Source organism: Heliangelus exortis, chromosome W, assembly GCF_036169615.1.
Source record: "Heliangelus exortis chromosome W, bHelExo1.hap1, whole genome shotgun sequence".
Taxonomy (NCBI): Eukaryota; Metazoa; Chordata; class Aves; order Apodiformes; family Trochilidae; genus Heliangelus; species Heliangelus exortis.
Genome location: NC_092453.1, coordinates 12,688,784 through 12,709,165, shown reverse-complemented (window position 1 = coordinate 12,709,165; position 20,382 = coordinate 12,688,784). Strand labels below are relative to the sequence as shown.

Sequence of the window (20,382 nt, the reverse complement as noted above, 5' to 3'; positions counted from 1 at the left end):
TAATACTCTTTGGAGAGGGTGCATTTTTTTAGAGGAGAGGAAGATGTTCATAAATGGAATTCAGCTGTGAGATCATTGCTTTTTTTTAGTGGATAATGGAGTGCAGCAGCCCTGTCCTGTCAGATTTTTCATGGAGCTCCATTTGTCTTTTCTCCAGCTCTGGAGTGCTTGCCATGTTTTGGGTCATGTTATTTCCATCATAACCCAAACCCTTGTTTATTATATGGGCAGGTGTCTGCCTTCCTCTAGCTCATCATGCTGTTAAATCTGGAGCTTCTCCCTCAACCCTCTTTGCCCAACAACCCCTGGACACCAAGGAGAAGCCATTAACTGCTTTTTTTTCCAGCCTGGAAGCTGCTGGGAAAGGAGCTTGGTCACACTGCAGCAATAACCCCATGTGGCCTTTGAGTTCCAGCATCTGGGTCCCCATGAACCTCTTGCCTGCCATGTTGTAGTTAGAGACAGAGGCACAAAAGGGTCAGCAGATGTGCTGCCAGCTCTGAAATAGGGAGCAGATGAAGAACTCAAAATGCACAATTGAAAAAGTAAAAAAAAAAAAAAAAAACCAACCAAAACTCTAAAGGCTTTTTTTTTTTCCCTTTTTTTTTTTTTTCATTATCTAAGAAAAGTCCACTCTGAGCTGTTCCAGAGGTGTTCAGCAAAGGTCACCTGGCCTCCTACTTTAGAACTGGGCTCCTTCCTGACCACCAGCTTGACCTCAGTGCTTTTAATGAGCTGAACCTGCTCTGCACTGGGGTAATGAGGGAAGGGCAAAACTCAGCACACATGGGCTTGATTAAGTCAGGTTATTTAATAAGAACAGGGAAGCAGCCTCAGTTTTAGGTGCTTTGGATGCTGGTGGTTTGGTTTTTTTCCCCTGCTGCTTCTTGTTTGCAAAGTAAAAGTGAAGAGCCTGGCAGTTGTTTTTTTTTTTGTTTTGTTTTTATTTTGTGTCTTCACTGCAGGAGGATTTTCAGCCTGAATCTGGGTTGCATGAATCTAAATTAATATCTGTGCTTCAGACCAGGAAAAGTTGGGCTCAGAGGCTTTGCTGGAGTTGCTCCTGATTTATGTGGCTGCACATATGATTATGAGAGCTGTTTATTGCCTTTTTTTCCCCTTCTTTTAATACAATATTTTCAGGCTTGAATTCTTTTCTGTGCTGATTCAGTAGCCTGAGGCTTTCCCTCAGCTCTGTGGGTTTGTTCTTGAGGCAGATGAATGTGTGAATAGTCCTGGATCTTGAGGCATTCCAACCTCTTATTGGAAATTTAGTGTCCCAAGCAAAAAAAAAAAGCCAACAACCCATTTACTCACCCCTGTCCCAGACAAAAAATAAAATAAAAAAAAAAAATCAAAAATCCACAACCCATTTGCTCACTTTTGCTGTGAAGGTGGTTGGTAATTGAGATACAAAATCTATTGTTGTTTTACATGACCTGTCCTCAAAAAAATAAAAAGATTTAGCTGGGAAAACTGCTGGGCAGGAGTAAAATCCATAAATAATGGTTTGTGAGGTGGCTTGTGAGCATCTTCATGGTGAAGAAGAAACCCAGTGCAGTTGGGGTGGGGGTTTTGTGGTTGGGAAACAGAGCCTCCAGGTTATTTTCTAGGGAATAGCTGGGGAGTGAGGACATTTTGGGGCTGCTGGAGTGTTGTGGGGTTTTTTTGAAGAGAAAATCCTGAGTGGTTTTGGTAAGCACAGGGTGGAAAGGGGATGGGACCAGCTGAGTGGACTCTGAGTCTCTGTCCAAACCAGCTGAATTTAATGAATTTTTTCATGCCACTTAAACCTGGGAGCACTTGCTGGGCCTTTCAGGCCCTGGGTGACAAAGCCTGCTTAGAAATTTGGAAATCTGATGCTTTCCCAAGGCAGAAGCTCTGTGCTGAACCCTGGAAAATTGAATATTGACCTCATTTCAAGAGACAAAGAGGTGATGAGTGGTTGGAAATGTAGCAGCAGAACAGGTCAGGGTGTATCAATGCTTCCTTTGTGCAGGGGAAAAAATGGCAGTGACCAAGTGATGCATCACTTTGGGCCTCTGAAAGGATGAGTTGGGCAAAGCTTTAAATCATTGTGGCTGGGAGTGAATGGGAGTTAAATGAGAAGTCCTGGAGGGGAAAAAGAAAAAAAAAAAAGACAAAACCAACAAAAAAATCCCAATAAAAAAACCATCTGAACTGAGGAAGAGAATCCCCAAAACCTGGAGCTCAAGGGTAAACCCATGGGAATGATGTGCTGGGATTTAAGAGGGAAAAGTGGGATAAAGTGTAGGGAATGGGGTTGGATCTCTGACATCCAAGAGAATGGAAGAGGGAGGTGGTGGAACCAGATTATGGTCCCATGGAACAAGAGACTGGACCTAAATAGGATCTGAGCCTCTGGCTCCATGTGGATTGAGGGATTGGGAAAAGAAGGGGGAAAGTTATGGATGCTCCTGGATTGTATTGAAAAGGGTAGAAAATGAGAGGGAGGCTTCAGCTGGAGTCAGTGCTCGTGGGGCAAAAGGTCCATGAGTGATTTTTTGCAGTGTGGACATGAGATCAGTGGTTCAGAAAATATAAACCCTTCAGCTGGGGGACATGGACTGATCCCTACTTGTGTTCTGGTCAGGAAGAGCTTCCTCTCCATGCAGCTGCTTGGTGTTTGTCCACAAAAGTGACAAAAGCTCCTTAAAAGATTGACAGCTGTCACTGGAGAGACTTGAGGGACTGACCTCCCCCTCACCTTTTTCTCCTGGTCACCCCTCATCTCAGCAGCTGAACCCCTCTGAATTGCTTCCAAACCATCCCAAACCCCAAAGCTGATTGCTCAGCTCATTGGAATTGGGTCTGAACTGCAGAGACCCCAATAAAACATCTGAGCAGCTCCTGGAGTTTTCACTGGAGGAAGTGGTCAAATTTCCATGGAGGAAAAAATGCTTTAAAACAAAAGTGTAAATGGGGTGGTGAGGGCTGTGGTTTAGTGGTGGCCTTGGCAGGGTTGCACTTGATCTTCCAGGTCTTTTCCAGCCAAAATGATTCCACAGCTCTCTGAAAATCCCTCAATTTCTGTCACCTCTCCTCCCTGAGCAAGAGTTGAAAGGCTGCAAGCTCCTGGCTTCATGGGAAGGGACAGAGAGAGCTTTTGAAGGCACAACTTTATCTGCAGAAGCTTGGAGTGAAAGGTCAGTGTAACATGAGTGCTTTATAACATAAAAAAGAAAGAAGGATGGTTGATATTTAACCTTTTTTTTTTTTTTCAGTCAAAGACTTCTTCTTGGTGTTTGACACCTCCCTGTAGCCATCTCCCACCAAGAGCTGAAGCCCATTGAGGTCTTGCTGGTTTTTCCATGTCCTCTGGGGACAACTCAGGTTCTGGAGGAGCTGAGTCCACCTGTACCATGTGGGAAAAAGGCACCAGAGTGCTGCCCAGAAGAGTTTGTCCTGAAGAAATGTTTGGCCCTGGGGTAAGGCCACAAGTTTTTCATGTCAGCATCTCTTTTCCAGACCACCTGAACCTTTGGGCAGCTTCTTGCATCTCAAACCTCAAGGTTGTCTTGAAATATTTAGTGCCCCTTAGATGTGGAAAGGGAAAGGTGTCTGAAGAAGGGAACCTTTAGAGCATTGATTTTTTTAATCTGTGGGTAGGAAAAGAATTTGAGAGCTCGGGGCAGGCCAAAGATCACTACTAGGAGCACCAGATCTACAGGGGAAAAACTTCTTTCTGGGTCATGTCTACAGAAGTTGTGGGTTTGGGGCTCTTCTGTTGGTGTTCCAGGAGCTGCTGGTACTTTTCTGCCATATGGACTTTGTGGAAATGGTGTGAATTGTGTTCTGTCTCCTATTTGTAGTAACCCAGAGCAGCTGCAATCTGCTCAGATCTAAAAATGGTCTCATTTGAAAAATCATGGAGACAGGCTGGAAATAGCTCTGCTATTTGTGCTGTGAAAGGGTAAAAAAGAAAAAAAAATTAATAAAAATTGTCATTCTTCAACTGAAATAAAAATTCCTGAAATAGTTGTGAGCTGTGTCCAGGCAGCAGTTCTGACCAGGGATGGTGGCACCTCCCACCAGCCCAGGATGCTCCAAGCCCCATCCAACCTTCAACATTTCCAGGGATGGGGCAGCCACAGCTTCTCTGGGAAACCTGGCACAGGGGCTCAGCACCCTCAAATTCAACAATTTCTTCCCCATGTCCCACCTAAATCTCCCCTTTTTTACCTTGAAACCCTTTCCTCTCATCCCATTCCTCCTTGCCCTTGTCCCCAGTCCCTCCCCAGCTTTCCTGGAGCCCCTTCAGGCACTGGAAGGTGCTCTAAGGTCTCCCTGCAGCCTTCTCTTCTCCAGCCTGAACAACCCCAACTCTCTCAGCCTGGCTCCAGAGCTGCTCCAGCCCTCCCAGCATCTCCAGGGCCTCCTCTGGACTCACTCCAACAGCTCCATCTCCTTCTGGTGTTGGGGACCCCAGAACTGGACCCAGCACCCCAGGGGGGTCTCCCCAGAGTGGAGCAGAGGGGGACAATCCCCTCCCTGACCCTGCTGGGGATGCAGCCCAGGACAGGGCTGGTTTCTGGGCTGCCAGCTCATGTGTTTCAGGCTTTAACCTGATTTAAATGGCAGAATTCCTGTCTCTGATAGCAGAATGCAAGAAAACTCCTTATTGTAAGGGGATGGTGGGAAGGGTAAGATGTATGATGGGCACCAAGGGAAGGGCAGAGTTTGGGTTAACATATTGTAGGTATCCCAAGATGGATTTCACAGACTTGACATTTCAGGTCATTAAGACTCATTTAGATTCTTGCTGAAATAATTTTATCTTGATTTTTTTGGTCCCAGACTGATTATTAGAAATTATCTCATTGCTCTGTGACAGGGACTCCTGTCATGTGAAAGGCTCTGCCACAAAGTTTCCAGATTTAACCTCAGATGAAATTGTGTCCTCCTGGAGGAAAATGCAAAGAGGAGGGGGAGATGAACAAACACCAGCTCAGCTTCTGCTGGGGTGGAACCATGATCAGGTGAGAGATGGAGAGGGGGATGGTGTGGAGAAAGCCTGAGTTGTCTTCCCAGTGATTTTAGAGAATTATTTTGGGTGGAAAGATTTAAAGATCATCAACTCCAACCCTTAACCCAGCACTGCCAAGGCCACCCCTGCCCCATGGCCCTCAGCACCACATCTCCAGGGCTTGGAAATCCCTCCAGGAATGATGGGGACTCCAGCCCTGCCCTGGGCAGCCTGGGCCAGGCCCTGACAACCCTTGCCAGGGAGAAATTCTTCCCCAGCTCCAATCTAAACCTCCAGCTCAATTCCTCTTCTCCCATCCCTTCTTCCTTGGGAGCAGAGCCCGACCCCCCCTGGCTCCAACCTCCTCTCAGGGGGTTGCAGAGAGCCAGAAGCTCTCCCCTCAGCCTCCTTTGCTCCTGGTTAAAATCCTCCCAAGAGGAGAAAGGGATCTGAAGCTTTCCTTGGCTTCAGATGGGGAGAATGCAGCACAAAAATAAGATTTTCATTTAAAGGCAAAGCTTGAAGGCAGGAATTTCAGAGCAGGCAGAGGCAGGTGTCATGCTGGGAGGGTAATTAGCACAGGGAATGTCCTTTCCTGGGGTTCTGCTGGGATTTGATTAAAACTGGAGCTTCATATTTGCTTTAAAGAAATCTTGTAACTGCCTCCCAGGCTCTGGGTTGATATAACATGGAAGTGTAAGTGATTAGCAGTTTCTTTCAGCAGAAAATCAACAAGAATTTCATCTTCTGAGCACGAGCAATATCAGAAAAGGGATTACAAGGGACTGGAGAGAGCCTGATGGGAGCTTGCTGTTATTGTCCCTGCAGGAGGAGTGAAAACCAAGCAGACAAAACAGATTGGCAAGGAGAAATTTCCCTTCATTACAGCACTGAGAAGCAATTTCTCACCATTTATCCTGTGCAGAGCTTTAGATGTTGGGATCAATTTTCCCTTCAGGGTGATACTATGGGAAAATGAACATTGAAGTTTGCACTTTTCCAAGAGCACCAACCAGGCAAACACACAGAGCAGACCAAAGAAGAAACTTGCTGCTTGAAGCATCTTCCTCTTCATAAATTTGGGTTCATGGTATTTTGCCAACCTGAGCTGGAATGGTTCCAGGGATGGGGCATCTCCCAGCTCCCTGGGAAACCTGGGCCAGGCTCTCACCACTCTTACTGTGAAATTTCTTCCTTTTATCCAGTCTGAATCTTCCCTCTTGTAGTTTAAACCCATCAGCCCTTGTCCTGTCACTCCAGCCCCTGCTAAAAATGTCTCTCCATCTTTGGGGGATGGAAATGTCCCCATATGGTCCCCCTGGATCTTTTGTTCTCCAAGGTGACCAACCCCAGCTCTCTGAGCCTGTAATAAATGATAGACTGGGGGCTTACAAGAGGTTGAGGGGGAAGGGAGTTCTGAGAAAAATTAGGGGAGAAAAAGTTCAGAAAATTCTGTTATTTATAAAAACAATTCCAACTGTAGAGAGATTTTTGGGTTGTTTTTTTTTAAAGTCAGATTTATGCCTTACTGTGGTTCTGCAGGAAAGACCTCTGTGTGACACGGTGACTTCCCATGTGTAGCAAGATGGACAAGGCAGAGGCTCTCCCAAAGTGAGGCTGAAAAATTCTAAAAAATTCAGCACAGAAACACCACAAGAGGTTTGGAAGAAATCAAGAAGCAAACAGCAGATGCTGAGGGAGGTGTCTGAAGGTGGGAAGTGGGATGCTGGTCTCCAAGGGCTGCACCCAAAATTCTTTATCTTGCCATCGTCCAGCCCTGATGCTGCCTTTTTTTTTTTTTTTTCCTGGGCTGTGTGTCCTTCCAGCACTTTTTGGGCTCCTCTGCTAGATGGTGCTGTTGGCCTGGTTTCTGTGAGCAGTTTGCAAGCAGATGGTCCTGGGAGAAGAATTAATGCTCATTCAATTAATATTTCCTGTATCAGCCAGAGCCTGCAGAAAATCTGGTGTGTTCCAGAAACTGCAGAGAGCTGGAGCTGCTGCCAAGCTGTCCTCACCAAGCTAAACCATCCTCTGGGATGGGTCAAATGTCCTCCTGGGATGCTTTCTGGATGGGATTGTATGGTTTGAGAACTCATGTTCAGCATCCTGAAGTTCCTGGTATTAAAGGAGCATGGAAAAACTCCAGGAAAATGCCAGGAGATCAGGGCAAGGAGCAAGCAGAGTCCTGCAGCCATTTGGATGTTATTTTAGCTTGATTTCCAACAGCAAGCTGGGAAAAACCACTTTTAAATTTCATCAGGTAGGAACTGGCCCCAAGTTATTTCTCTGCAAGGCTGGAGGAACTTGGCTGTGCTTAATTATAGACTTTTCCTTGAGCAATAGCCCCAAAATACTTCTTGAGCTCTTCCATGCAGTGCCAGGGATGGGCACTTGTTGCTGGGGCAGAAAAAGAGTAATAATTAATCTGCTCCCTAGCAGCTCAAGTGCTGGTGAGATCTGCTTGGAGGACTGAGGCAAACATTAAAAAAAATGTGGAGATCTTTAGGACTGGCAAAGAGCTGAGGCAGCATTAACACTGCAGCTACTAAGCAGCCAAAAAAACAGCTTTTTGGCCTGTTGTGGCTGGACCCAAACTGGACTCTCTGGAAGGTCAGAGTGGGTCAGATCTCCTGCATTTATGGACTGCAGAAACTGTTGTTTTTTTCTTTTTTTCTCTCCTCTATGTCAAATTTCAATAGTATTTATAACCCCAGCCTGTCCCATGTCTGCACCTTGTGCCCACTCGTGTTCCCAGTGAGGTTGCTGCTCAGCTGGGATTAACTGGGATGGAGTTGGGGTGCCTGGCTGTGTCCCCCTCCCAACCCACTTTGTCCATCTGATGGTTGAGGCTGCAGCTTTGCAGAGCTCAGTCCTGCTGGGGGTTCTTCTGAAACCAAGTCCAAGGTGGCAGGGAGGTCACTCTGTCAACTTCTTCCTAAGAACTTGCTTGAACCTTCCCTCTTCCAGTTTAAAGCCTCTGTGGGACCCTATAGAAACACAGACTGGTTTGGGTGGGAAAGGACCTTAAAGCTCATCCAGTTCCAACTTTTATCCATGGGCAGGGACACCTCCCACAGCTCCAAGCCCCATCCAACCTGACCTGAGACACTGCCAGGGATGGGGCAGCCACAGCTTCTCTGGGAAACCTGGCACAGGGGCTCAGCACCCTCAAATTCAACAATTTCCTCCTCATCTCCAACCTCAATCTCCCCTTTCTCTCCAAGTTTTAACCCATTTCCCTTCTCCTCTCCCTACCCCCCCGTGTCCAAAGCCCTCCCCCAGCTTTCTTGGAGCCCCTTCAGATATTGGAAGGTTGCTCTGAGCTCACCTGGGAGCCTCCTCTTCTCCAGGCTGGAATATGAGCTTGATTTGAACCCTTGGGTAAAGGTGGATTTGTGAATCCTTTTGAGCCTCACACCAAAGAATTTCCTCCTAAGATCTCACCTCAGTCTCCCCTCTTCCAGTTTAAAACCCTTCCCCCTCATCCCATCCCTCCCTGCCCTTGTCCCCAGTCCCTCCCCAGCTTTCCTGGAGCCCCTTCAGGCACTGGAAGGTGCTCTAAGGTCTCCCTGCAGCCTTCTCTTCTCCAGCCTGAACAACCCCAACTCTCTCAGCCTGGCTCCAGAGCTGCTCCAGCCCTCCCAGCATCTCCAGGGCCTCCTCTGGACTCACTCCAACAGCTCCATCTCCTTCTGGTGTTGGGGACCCCAGAACTGGACCCAGCACCCCAGGGGGATCTCCCCAGGGTGGAGCAGAGGGGGACAATCCCCTCCCTGACCCTGTTGTCCCAGGTTATGGTTTCTGGTGTCCCAGCTCATCTCTGGAAGCAGCTTCACCTTGGAAGCCAGCCCTCCTGTCTCAGTTTCCATTTCAGAGCCTGATTTTCCATCATGCCTCTTGGAAACAACTCCTGGATGATGTTGAATGAGGTTCCTGGTGAAGACAAGCCCTGGATGAGCTTGTGGTGGGGCCTGGCCATGGATTTCCCAAATGATCCTTTAAAATTCAACCACTAAGCCCTGGGGAGGGTGAAAATTTATTTATTCCCTGCTGTGATGTCAATCAGAGCAAAGCAGAGGCTGACAGGGGGCTTGCAGCAGGGAGGTTTAAACCCAATTTATTACCTGGGCATCAGTACTTTTGATACCAGGCTCTTACAATTCCTCTAATGGTGACTAATTAGTGCACCTATCAAATGGCAACTTAATTAATATCAAGCTCATGTCATGGAGTCAGAGTCACTTGTTAATCCATTTGCAGGGGTAATAAAGTGGGTGGAGATGGCTCCTCCTGGAGTGGGCTTGGAGGTAGGAGGGTCCTAAAACCTTCCCACTGAACCCTCCCATCTGCATCTTCAGGATTCTTATCCCTTTGCCAGCTGAAGTCATGTAAATAAATGAAATGAGGAATTAATCTGCTGCAAGCTTTGTGAAAACAACTCATTTCTTAAGAGCCAAGTGAGTAATTTGTAATTAATAATGTATCTGACATCTTTTTTTTTTCCTCCTCGTGGAGCTTCAGCAAACAGATTTCTGCTTCCTTCAATTAACACCAGAAAGGGTTTGACAAATTTGGGATGAATGTTCTCATCAGGATGGCTTGTTGCAAAGAAAAAAAAAAAAAAAACCAAAAAACCCCACAAACTCTCTAATTCCAGGAACCAAAATTAGTTTCACAGATTTTTTTCCTTCTGTGAGGCTCCACGTGCTGAGAACACGTGGGGAGCAGAGCAGAGCTGGTGGCTTGGGGGCTCGATGCAGGGGGTAAATGGGTTTTTTAATTGCACTTTTCTGTTTTGTTCAAGCTCTTTGATGTTTGGATGATGAATTTTTGACCTGGGATGTGTAGTAGCAACGTTTGGAATTGAAAGAGGTGGTGAGTGGGAGTTGCCTGCTGGTTTCTTCTGCTAAGGGGTCTTTAACCTGTCAGTTCTCAGCTTTTTCTTTGCAGAGAGGGTAAAAAAGGTAGAAAACCTGTGCAGTTTTTTTCCACTGTTGTTTGCCTGTGGAAGGAAGAGCCCTGTGGCAGGCAGAGATCCTCTTGGTGGATGTGGAGGTATCCCAGCAGGATGGAAAGTGGTGGCCACGTCTCACCATCTTCTAAACTTTGGTTTTGATCAAGGATTTGAGTTTGCTGCAAATGGGTCCTTTTTCCTTGGGAATCTGGTGGCTTTGGGAAGAGCTGGGAGGAGCATCTGGAGCCCTGAGGTTTCCTGAGGGGCTCCAGGAAAGCTGGGGAGGGATTTGGACATGGGCATGGAGGGATGGGATGAGAGGGAATGGACTTAAACTGGAAAAGGAGAGATTTAGGTTAAACATTGGGAAGAAATTGTTGAATTTGAGGGTGCTGAGCCCCTGTGCCAGGTTTCCCAGAGAAGCTGTGGCTGCCCCATCCCTGGCAGTGTCTCAGGTCAGGTGCCTTAGGGCTGTATGGAGACTTTTCCCAGGTGCACCATGCTGGTGGTCTCCAGATTTCCTGGAGGAATATGCCCACTGGACAAAGTAATAATTGAAATTTTGCTGTTACAGCTTAGTCCTTGATTACAGAAATCCTCCAGTTAATCCTGGATGCCTGATTCAGCACAGAATGCTCTTAATTTGGACCTGATTTTTTTCCAGTTCTGTGGGTCTGATCTTCTGAACCTTCTCCATGTTGCTGGTGCTTCCCAATTAACCAGGAAAACTCATCTCTCTGCTTCTATTTATTCCATGAAGTTTATTAAACCTTTATTTATTAAACTTTTCTTGAAGCTTATTGAACTCTCACTGGTTATTAAGCCAATTCAAGTTGGTTGCTTCTCAACCATCCCCTTCAAGTCCTCCTCAGGGCTGCCCTCTCCATTATTAACTCTGATTTTGGGGGAAAAAAAGAGCACTTGGAGGCACTTGTGTACCTGAATGGCTCTGAGAATGGGACATTGAGAAACTTTGGCCAAAAATTTTGGCAGAGCTTTACAGGGCTCCAAATATCTGACTTTTTGGCAGAGGAATGGTCAGGATGGGAGCTCCTGTGAGGGTGCTGGGGGCATCAAGTTGTCAGGGAAGGTTTAATTCTGCAGAAATTGGGCAACTGGGGAATTTTGGCTTGCAGCTATTAGCATCTCCTTTAGAGATCAAAGGTTTTAACTGAGTTTTGAAGTTTTTGGGGGGTGTTGGTTCACCTCTGTTCTCTCAGCTGTTGGCAGTGGGGCCTGCTGGAAAGTTCTGCCTAAAACTTACATCAAGGGGAGAGTGCTTGGTTTAAATTCCTTTCTATTTAGCCAGCCCCAAATAAATGCAATTTCTCCCCAGATGCTCCCAGCAATAACCATCTGCACACTGCAATTATTTTCCATTAATATTTTTAATCATTTTCAAAGACAATTGCTTCCATTCTTTTCCATTAATTCCTCCATAACTTCTCATTTTTCATAATTCAATTATTTTTTCATGGCTGATGGTTTTTTCATCCATCACCCGCTGCCACTTGTCTGGAATGCAACAGCAGTACCACAGTGCAGTATTTTATTTTAAGGGTCTCCAAATACATATTTTATGAGGTGACAAGTTAACTTCTGTTTCTTTTTGCATGATTTCCCTTCAAGAAACAGCTCTTCAAGACCTCCCTGACTGCCAAGGCCACCACACTTTAAAACCTTGCAGGCACTGTTGCTCCTCATAAAAACCACTTCCCACCACTGCTTCCAGTTCTGACCAGAGAAGGGAGAGCTGGAGACCTCCTGAACTGGCTTTCCCCACCTTCAGGTATTTGAGTTTCTGCAGTATTTGGGTCCATATCTGGTTTTTAAGCAGGTGCTGAGCCCCTGTGCCAGGTTTCCCAGAGAAGCTGTGGCTGCCCCATCCCTGGCAGTGTCTCAGGTCAGGTTGGATGGGGCTTGGAGCAACCTGGGCTGGTGGGAGGTGTCCCTGCCCATGGATAAAAGTTGGAATTGGATGAGCTTTGAGGTCCCTTCCAACCCAAACCAGTCTGGGATTCCCTGAGTTGTAGCAAAGCATCCAAAACCTACTTGTAATATTTTAACCTTCTTTATATATAAATCTTCTACATCCATTGGCATTCCAGTTTTCACAGCATTATTTCTTGCCCCCATCCTGTTTTCCACTGCTGTCTAAACCTTTGCACATTATTCTAGAAAAGGGTTTTAGAAGCCAGAGCTTCTACTTAGAAATCTATAAATCACAATTTAGAAATCACAACCCTCTCACCCAAGCATCTTTGCAAGACTCCCTGAGTAACGTCTGGTCCTAAAATTCAAGTTTTTATTATTATTTTGGTACATTTTGTGAGCAAATCTTAATTCCCCCTCTCTGGCAGTGTCTCAGGTCAGGTTGGATGGGGCTTGGAGCAACCTGGGCTGGTGGGAGGTGTCCCTGCCCATGGAAAGGGGGTGGAATGGATGAGCTTTAAGCTCCTTTCCAACCCAGACCAGTCTGTGACTCTGATTTTTTTTAATTTTTTTTTTTTAAAGGCAAAAGTGACTCCTGAAATAAAATCTGTGAAACTGAGCAGTTTTTAGACATGGGGTTTAAGAAGTTAGACTTTTGACAGGGGCATGGAGTTATAGGATAAAGGAGAATGACTTTAAACTTAAAGAGAGGAGATTTAGGTAAAACATTGGGAAGAAATTCTTCGGTGTGAGGGTGCTGAGCCCCTGTGCCAGGTTTCCCAGAGAAGCTGTGGCTGCTCCATCCCTGGCAGTGTCTCAGGTCAGGTTGGATGGGGCTTGGAGCAACCTGGGCTGGTGGGAGGTGTCCCTGCCCTTGGATAAAAGTTGGAATGAGATGGATTACAAGGTCCATTCCATCCCAAAGCAGTCTGGGAATAGAAGGGAGATAAAATGAGTGGGTGATGGGGCTAATGGGAGAAAAATAGTCCTTGTTCTTAGGAGGGTGGCATCAGATGATCTTTATGGATAAGAGGATGCTCAGGAGATCTTTCCCCTCTTTGTGCTTTTGGGATTGTGCCTGCAACCTCATTTCCTTGGAACGGGCCAAGCCCATCCCAGGATCTGCGCAGCCAAGTGCTGGGTGGAAAGACCTCCACATCCAAGTGGCACAGGACCCTCCCTGCTGCTCCAGAGAGTTTGCTCCAGGCTTTTGTCTCACTTAACCTCTTGCTTGAATGTTTGTAATGATTTCTTTGGTCTGTGGATATTCAGAACATTGCCATAATTATCAATCTTAACCTCCTGGATTTGCTGCCTGGTGGGGAGGAAACACTGAGCCTAACACCAGTGGCTCATTAACAATAATGGTAGTAGCTCATTAACAATGTTGACCCAATTACACGTTGTGTGTGTGTCCCAGAGACAAATAACTGTAATTGCAACTCAAAAGTGATTTCATAAACACTGTGGAATCGTTTTGAAATGCAAAGCAGGGAAACATTATTTAAATTTCCCAGCCAAAACGTAGCTTTAAATTAAATGGAGTCAATCAGCCCACAAAACCCTGATTTCAGTCCCCCCAGACACCCTCAAAAACAAAAAATAAAGCCCTTTTGTGATGAATTGGTCTTGTTCTGCAGGATCCAAACCAATTTGATTTTCTTTTGTGCAAAGAAAAGGAAAAAAAATGGTACCAGTTCTAGGCAACAAAAGGCAGACATCTGGTAACTGGCAACTGCGGCGCCTACCAGCAGGTAGCAGCTTTCTTTTGAAACCATTTGGGTTATGTGGCTCACCCAGGACAATAGGAATCTGATGAAGGCTTTGATATAATCTGAGAGTTGTTTGATTTTTTTTCCTGTTGGTTTTTTTGTTGTTGTTGTTTTAAAGCTGCCTGGATGCAACAGAGCTGAGGAGGCTTGGAGGAGGTGATGCCCGCGGGGTGAGGATGCCGGGTGAGTGATCTGCTGCCACCTCTTGGGTTGGGAATGGGAAGGGAATGGTGGGATGTGACATGAGCTGGGGCAATCTGGATCAGTTCTTGGGATGATTTGGGCCGAGAGAGCTTGGTTTGTTCAGCCTGGGGAAGAGAAGGCTGTGGGAAGACCTTAAAGAACATTCCAGTGCCTAAAGGAAAGCTGGGGAGGGACTTTGGACAAGGACAGGAAGTGACAGGACAAGGAGTGATGGTTTTAAATTGGAAGAGAGGAGATTGCAATGAGATCTTGGGGATAAATCCTTTAATTTGAGGGTGCTGAGCCCCTGTGCCAGGTTTCCCAGAGAAGCTGTGGCTGCCCCATCCCTGGCAGTGTCTCAGGTCAGGTTGGATGGGGCTTGGAGCAACCTGGGCTGATGCTGGGTGAAAAATTAGGGGATTTTTCAGGTCCCTTCCAACCCCAACCATTCAATAATTCTATTGATCAGTCACCTACCAAACCTGTTTGCTTTTTGTAGGATGTTCTCCTCTAGCTTCTACAGTCCCTGCTGGAATAGAGCCCAGGGAATAAATAATAATTGCATCATCCTGGGTAGAAAGGGTGGCAGACCCTTTGGAGGGAGCCCTCAGCTCTCTGGGATGTGGAGCTCTTCACCAGCTTGGTGTCTTGTCCATGGTGTCATGGCCAGCACTGCTATTTATTGATGGAAGGAGATTTACTTCTAGTAAGTAAATTTGGGGCCACTGCCACAATATTGAATGACATTCTCAAGATGGCTGGGAACAGATGATGAAGCTTGAAAGGAGATGACAAGCTCATCAAATGACTTGCCAGCTGATGAGGAAATTGAAACTGCTCATTGTTATTTATTGAAAACAGCTAAAAGAGTCTACCCAGAATTTTCAGCCTGACAGGGCTCATTTATTTCATATTTTAAACATCTAAAAAAACCCAAAAAACCAACAGGAGAGGCTGTCATGAAGATTCTCAGTGAATCAAACCTTTGAATGGAAAAGTTGTTCCCTAAAGAGGGGTTAGTGGGATCTTTATTGTGTCAGTCTGGCTTTGAGGTGAAGGAGGTTGAATCCAAGGCAGTTGATATGCAATGACACCATTAGGTGTACCAAAAAGGCAGGTCAAGTCATTTTCCTTTTCTCCAGACCCCCAAAATAAGACCCCGGTCACCTTTTGGTTGTGGGATGATGCCCAAGACAACTTGCCTGAACCTTCTTGGTGTTCTGGATCCCTTGGATGCTTCAAAAGGTGCCAAGCTTGTGTTCAGAGTCTGCAGTGATTCCCAAGAGCTGTGTTTTTTGGGAAGCTTGGTAGGGCTGAGATGCATCAGAACAGGTTTGAGAACAGGGCAACCCTGAGCCTGTGTTGGGGTGGTTTGCAGGTGATATTTCACCATTTGACTGTTTGCAGTGGTTCTGGAAGAGAAATTTCCCTGGGAGAGCCTGAAATTGAAGATAATCCAGAAATATTTGATTATGCCAATATCTGATTATGCAAAGCTGCAAACTGCATTGGTAGCAACTTGGGTTTGCCTGGAACCCTGTGCCATCCTGCCCTATTTTTTTTTTTTTTTTTTTGGAGCAGGCACCAAGTTTTACTTTCCAAGTGGAAAATGAGAGGTGAGCTTGCAGGGGAGGAAAACCCAAAGGTAGGATGCCAGCTGCTCTGTCCCAGCTTGGATTTTCTCCCTCCTGCTAGTCAGGAGGGAAGAAAGCCACACCAAAAAGGATGGTTCCTGGTCCAGAGGTTCAGCTGCATCCAGCTGTGGGCTGGCAGGGATGGGGTGTCCTTATCCCAGCTGTTTTCCAACAGTGGGATCTCACCTGCCTGGACTTTGAGCCCAACCTCTGGAGATGGCAAGTTTGGGCTGTGGTGTTTCTTCTCCCAGGGTTCAGCCAAGCCTTGATTTCCAGAAGCCTGAGCAACTCCTCAGCATCTTATCCCTGAGGTAATATCCCATTTATTCTGTGGATCCCGTGTTATAAACGTTTGACTCGTTTTAACGATAACAAAACTTTTATTGTAAATGAGAGAGATATATATGCAAAGCAGCGCGCTGGGCGACCAAGGCAGCACACCTCCGCCAACGGTTCGCGCCTTGGATAGGGTAAACCAGTCCTTTTATACTTTTGGTAACCCCCTCCCTCTTAGTCCTTTATTAGTTTCTGATTGGAGGCTGTTTCGCGCTCTCTCTCTTTGTATTGGTCCCTGGTCCGCAGGTTCTGTCCCGTTGCTAAGGGAAGAGCTTCTTTGTTCTATCTCTGCAGACTTGCCTCGTGGTCTTCGACATGCCCCAACATGTTTTCCCACAAACAAACACAAACCCCGATCCTATGATTACAAACTACACCCAATTAAACATTCTAGGGAAGGATCCCTTCAACAAAACAATAAAGTAAAAATTTCGACTAGTGTTTATTACATCCCAGGGTTTTCCTAGTGGGATTTGCTGGGAGGATTTAGCCTTTAGAAATACACTGAGGTGTGATATCTACTGCAGTGCTCCTGGCTGACTGCAAACATGAACAGATCATTGCTCTCTTAGAAAGACCTTAAACTGTTCAACTCCTTTGCTCCAGAAAATCTCTCAGCATCCATGTAAATTCCCAGGTGGGCTCAGGATAAAGTCTGGGATGCTCTTTGTGGGTGTTTCTACATAACCTGAGCTGCTTGACTCAACTGGGAGGAGGAGAAGAACCTCCCTGGGAAGCAAAGGGAACAGAAGCAAAGGAGACTCCAAATTAAAGAGCAGATTGTTTTAATAATACCCAACTACCTTATATAAAAAAAAAAAAAAAGGAAGGTTCCTTAGGGAACTTCTGCCACTGCCTTCAGGGCAGGGTGAGGGAGGAGTGGTGTGTGTTGACACAATTAACAAGGCAGCTATTGATTTGCTGATTGTTCCTATTGACAGGACATCTAAGCCTGAGATGGGATCTGTGGGGTCTTTAATTGTCTCTGAGCTCAAGGACCTGCTGGGTTTTTCCAGGTTTTCTTTTGCCTTGGAATGGGCAGCTCTTTGGGGAGAGCTGCTCTTTGAGATCCCTTCTGGTTATTTTTTTCCTTCTCTGATTATTCCTGGTGTGTGAGCAGGGCATGCAAACTGCTGACATCCCAATTAGTTATCCAAAGCCATCTTCAGGGATGCAGTGAGTGACCAGCAAGGATCTCCAGGAGTTGGTGGTGGGGTTGGGTTCCTGAAAGCTCCATCTGACAGCAAAATTAACTGCTGCCAAGCACTCAGTTTTGATCAGTGCTGACAGAACTAAGTGAGCTAGGAAGAAAAGGGTTTTCAGACATATTTTATTAATTTATTGCAGTTATTATATTCCAGATTTCCCAGCAGCCCCTGCTGTTGAGTTCCAGCAGGAGGAGGCACTGCTGAAATGGGCAGAAAACCTGGAGATCCTGGTTTCCCAGAGAAGCTGGGGCTGCCCCATCCCTGGCAGTGTCTCAGGTCAGGTTGGATGGGGCTTGGAGCAACCTGGGCTGGTGGGAGGTGTCCCTGCCCATGGATAAAAGTTGCAACTGGATGAGCTTCAAGGTCCCTTCCAAACCAGTCTGGGATTCTCTTGCAGGCTGTGAGCTTTGAGAGAGGAGGGGATGCTGCATTGAGATGCAGGATTCTTTCTCTTTGAGGTGAAATCAGGCTTTCACCACCTTCAGATATTTAAGCTTCTGTAAAATTTGGGTCCATATCTATTTTTTAAGCAGGTACTGAGCCCCTGTGCCAGGTTTCCCATGGGAATTGTGGCTGCCCCATCCCTGGCAGTGTCTCAGGTCAGGTTGGATGGGGCTTGGAGCAACCTGGGCTGGTGGGAGGTGTCCCTGCCCATGGATGATTGGAATTGGGATGATTTTTAAGGTCCCTTCTAATCCAAACCATTCCATGATTCCAAACAGCGTGAGGGTTGTTTTTTTTTCTTGATGCAGCTTTCCAGTTGAACCAGAGCTGGGAGCTTCTGCTCCATCAGATAATGATGACCTTTCCATCAACCAGTTAATTTTTTTAAGTTTTCTTCTGTTGGAGACCACCTTTCCACTGCAGTATCTGGGCAAGCTTTTGCTAATAATTACCTTCTGTTGGGGAAAATGATTTGGCAGGAGAAATCTTCCTTGGCTGATGCTGGAGAGCTTCTGAGCAAGGCTGCTTTGATATCCAGCTCAGAAATTGTCCCTTTCCATGCAGCATCAGAAAATGAGGAAGGGATTGGGACTGCAGCACTACTGGAAGTAGATTTAGAGCCAAACTCAAGCCTGGGGCTGCCCTGGAGATCTGCAAACTGAAGTCTTGCTTCTCATCCTGGCTTTTACTTCCTTCACCCATCACTTCATAGATTCCTTGTTGCTCCATAAATGGATAAAATTCTTATTTTGTTACTGACATCATTTTCCCTGCCTGAGCAAGACTGCTGGTGACTTTTGTGAATATATTATTTGTCCCAGTGCTTAATGCCTGTTTGGGAAATGGCTTGAGAGGTAATTTGCTGTTTCTATTTCATTTTTTTCAGAAGGGAACTCTCTTCCTGACACTGTCTGCTGGAGAGGCTTTCATTTGAAACCACAGAAGCTGAGACCACTGTGCCTTTAATTCTCAAATCCAGATTCTCAGATTCTCTGCTGCAGGGATCCCCCCTGCCTAGCAAGGAGTTCTTCAGCTGGTGGCCACTTTTTTTGGCTCTCTGGCAACCACGGCATGGCCAGGCCCTATGGTTTTTTGTCCACAAGGAGGACCTTACCCTCCTGCCCATCACCAGAGGACCTCAGAAACACCTTTACTGGACATGTTTCTCTGGAGGGTTTCAACTTAGAACCATTCTGTGGCTTGGAAAGGACCTTAAAGAAAGGTGGGAAGCCCTGGGAATGTTCCTGTCTCCAGAGAGTCTTTGGATACCAAGTTTTACCAAAAAAAAAAAAACCAACCCCTTCCATGTGTACAATGTTGAGCCTGAAGTGTTGATTTCTGTTTGTAAATCATGGCTGTAACCACTCAGATGGGTACTTGGAGAGGTGAGCTTTTAAACACTCCATATTTTCTAAATCCTTTAAGATGCTTTCCCACAGAGGTCCAGGCTTTTTTTAGTGAGGCATTTATTAGAATTGCTCTCCTGAGCCCTACCAAGGGCCTGAGGGGGTTGGGATTTTCTCCTTCACCTTAAATCTTGCCCCTTTCCTCAGCCTCTTGCACTCTCTGCACATCACAGTGGTTCTGCCCTTTGAAATAAGTCTTCCAAGCTTTACTGATTATACCTTTTTTTAATTTACATGCAAAAAATGATCCTTGCAATCAATACCTCTATGGGTTGAGGACCCTGGGCTGCAAGTGGAGCTTAACTCAGACTGCAGGAATTTGAATTGTTGCTCTTGATGACTGAGCTTAAGGTGCAGCACTGCTGGGTTGGGTTTTTTCTTCAGAAAAACCCCAAACAACCCTGAATTTGCTTCTAGATCAAAAGCTCTAAGAAGTAGCAAATAATTTTCTTCCAGAGCCCCCAGTAAAGTGGGATTAATCACATGTGGCTTCATCTCAGCTTTGCTGAAAAGTGTTTGGCTTGGAAGCTTCTTATAAACATTTAATAGGTTTGATTGCAACCTTTTTGGATGAAATGTTGGAAGCTCCTGGAGGTTCCCTTCAGGAATGGGAAGGCAGCTCTGAGGTCCCCATGGACTCTTCTCTTCTCCAGGCTGAACAATCCCAGCTCCCTCAGCCTCTCCTCACAACTCCTGGAGCATCTTTGGGGCCTCCTCTGGACTCATTCCTACAGATCCATGTCCTTCTCCTCCTGGGGACACCACTTCCAGGTTCCAAGTGACTTCCTAAAGCTTTCCTTGCCTCTGCTTTTGGCTGAGAAAAAGACATATCCTGATTTCTGGTGGGATTGACATAATCTTTATTGACTTTAGGGTGTTAATTCTTAATGTGAAACCTTTGTTTGCTTTTGCAGAATGGATGGATTTGCTTTGATCAAGGTGCCTTGTGAAATTACCAGGCTGCAATATAAAACCTGATGGTTTGTTGGAAAATTGGTGAGTTTTTGAATTTTTTTATTTTTTTTCCCCTAGCAGAAATGAATTCAGACCAATCAGGACATTGGATTAGTGAGGCTTGACCTGCTAAATTGAATCAGACAGTTACACAGCATCAGATGTTCAGTGCATTGACCTTTTTAATGAGAAATAGGTCTATTAGATCTCTTTTACTCTAGATAAAATATTTTATGAAGCTGAGTGGTGCTTTCCATCACTTAGGGAGATGTCTAATTACAGAGGGTGGGTTACAAGGTAACCAAGTCAAATGAGCTCTTTGATGGCTTGTCCAGGTGGAACATGGCAAAATTTGTTACCTTGCTTTCCCCTTTTCTCCCTGTGCCAAAAAATTCAAAAACAAGCAGGTGCCAAGGAATTGTCTTTACAAGGAGAAGATGTTTGGCAGAAGCTGCTCTGACAAATTTCTGGCAGCTTGTGCCTCACCAAAAAGAAAAAGAAAATCCTAGGAATTCTTACTGCTGCACAATTTTGGGGTTTTTTTTAAGGGGGGAGAGGTGCCTGGAGCAGTG

At 45.9% G+C, this 20,382-nt stretch overlaps 1 long non-coding RNA gene across 1 annotated transcript; it reads left to right on the top strand.

The window, feature by feature from the left end:
* Nucleotides 1-10,455: 10,455 nt before the first annotated feature.
* LOC139789298 (uncharacterized) lies at nt 10,456-15,456 on the top strand. The gene is made up of 5 exons (XR_011723132.1): nt 10,456-10,488; nt 11,571-11,730; nt 13,764-13,815; nt 14,971-15,073; nt 15,410-15,456. It is a non-coding gene; the product is annotated as an uncharacterized lncRNA (long non-coding RNA).
* Nucleotides 15,457-20,382: the final 4,926 nt, after the last annotated feature.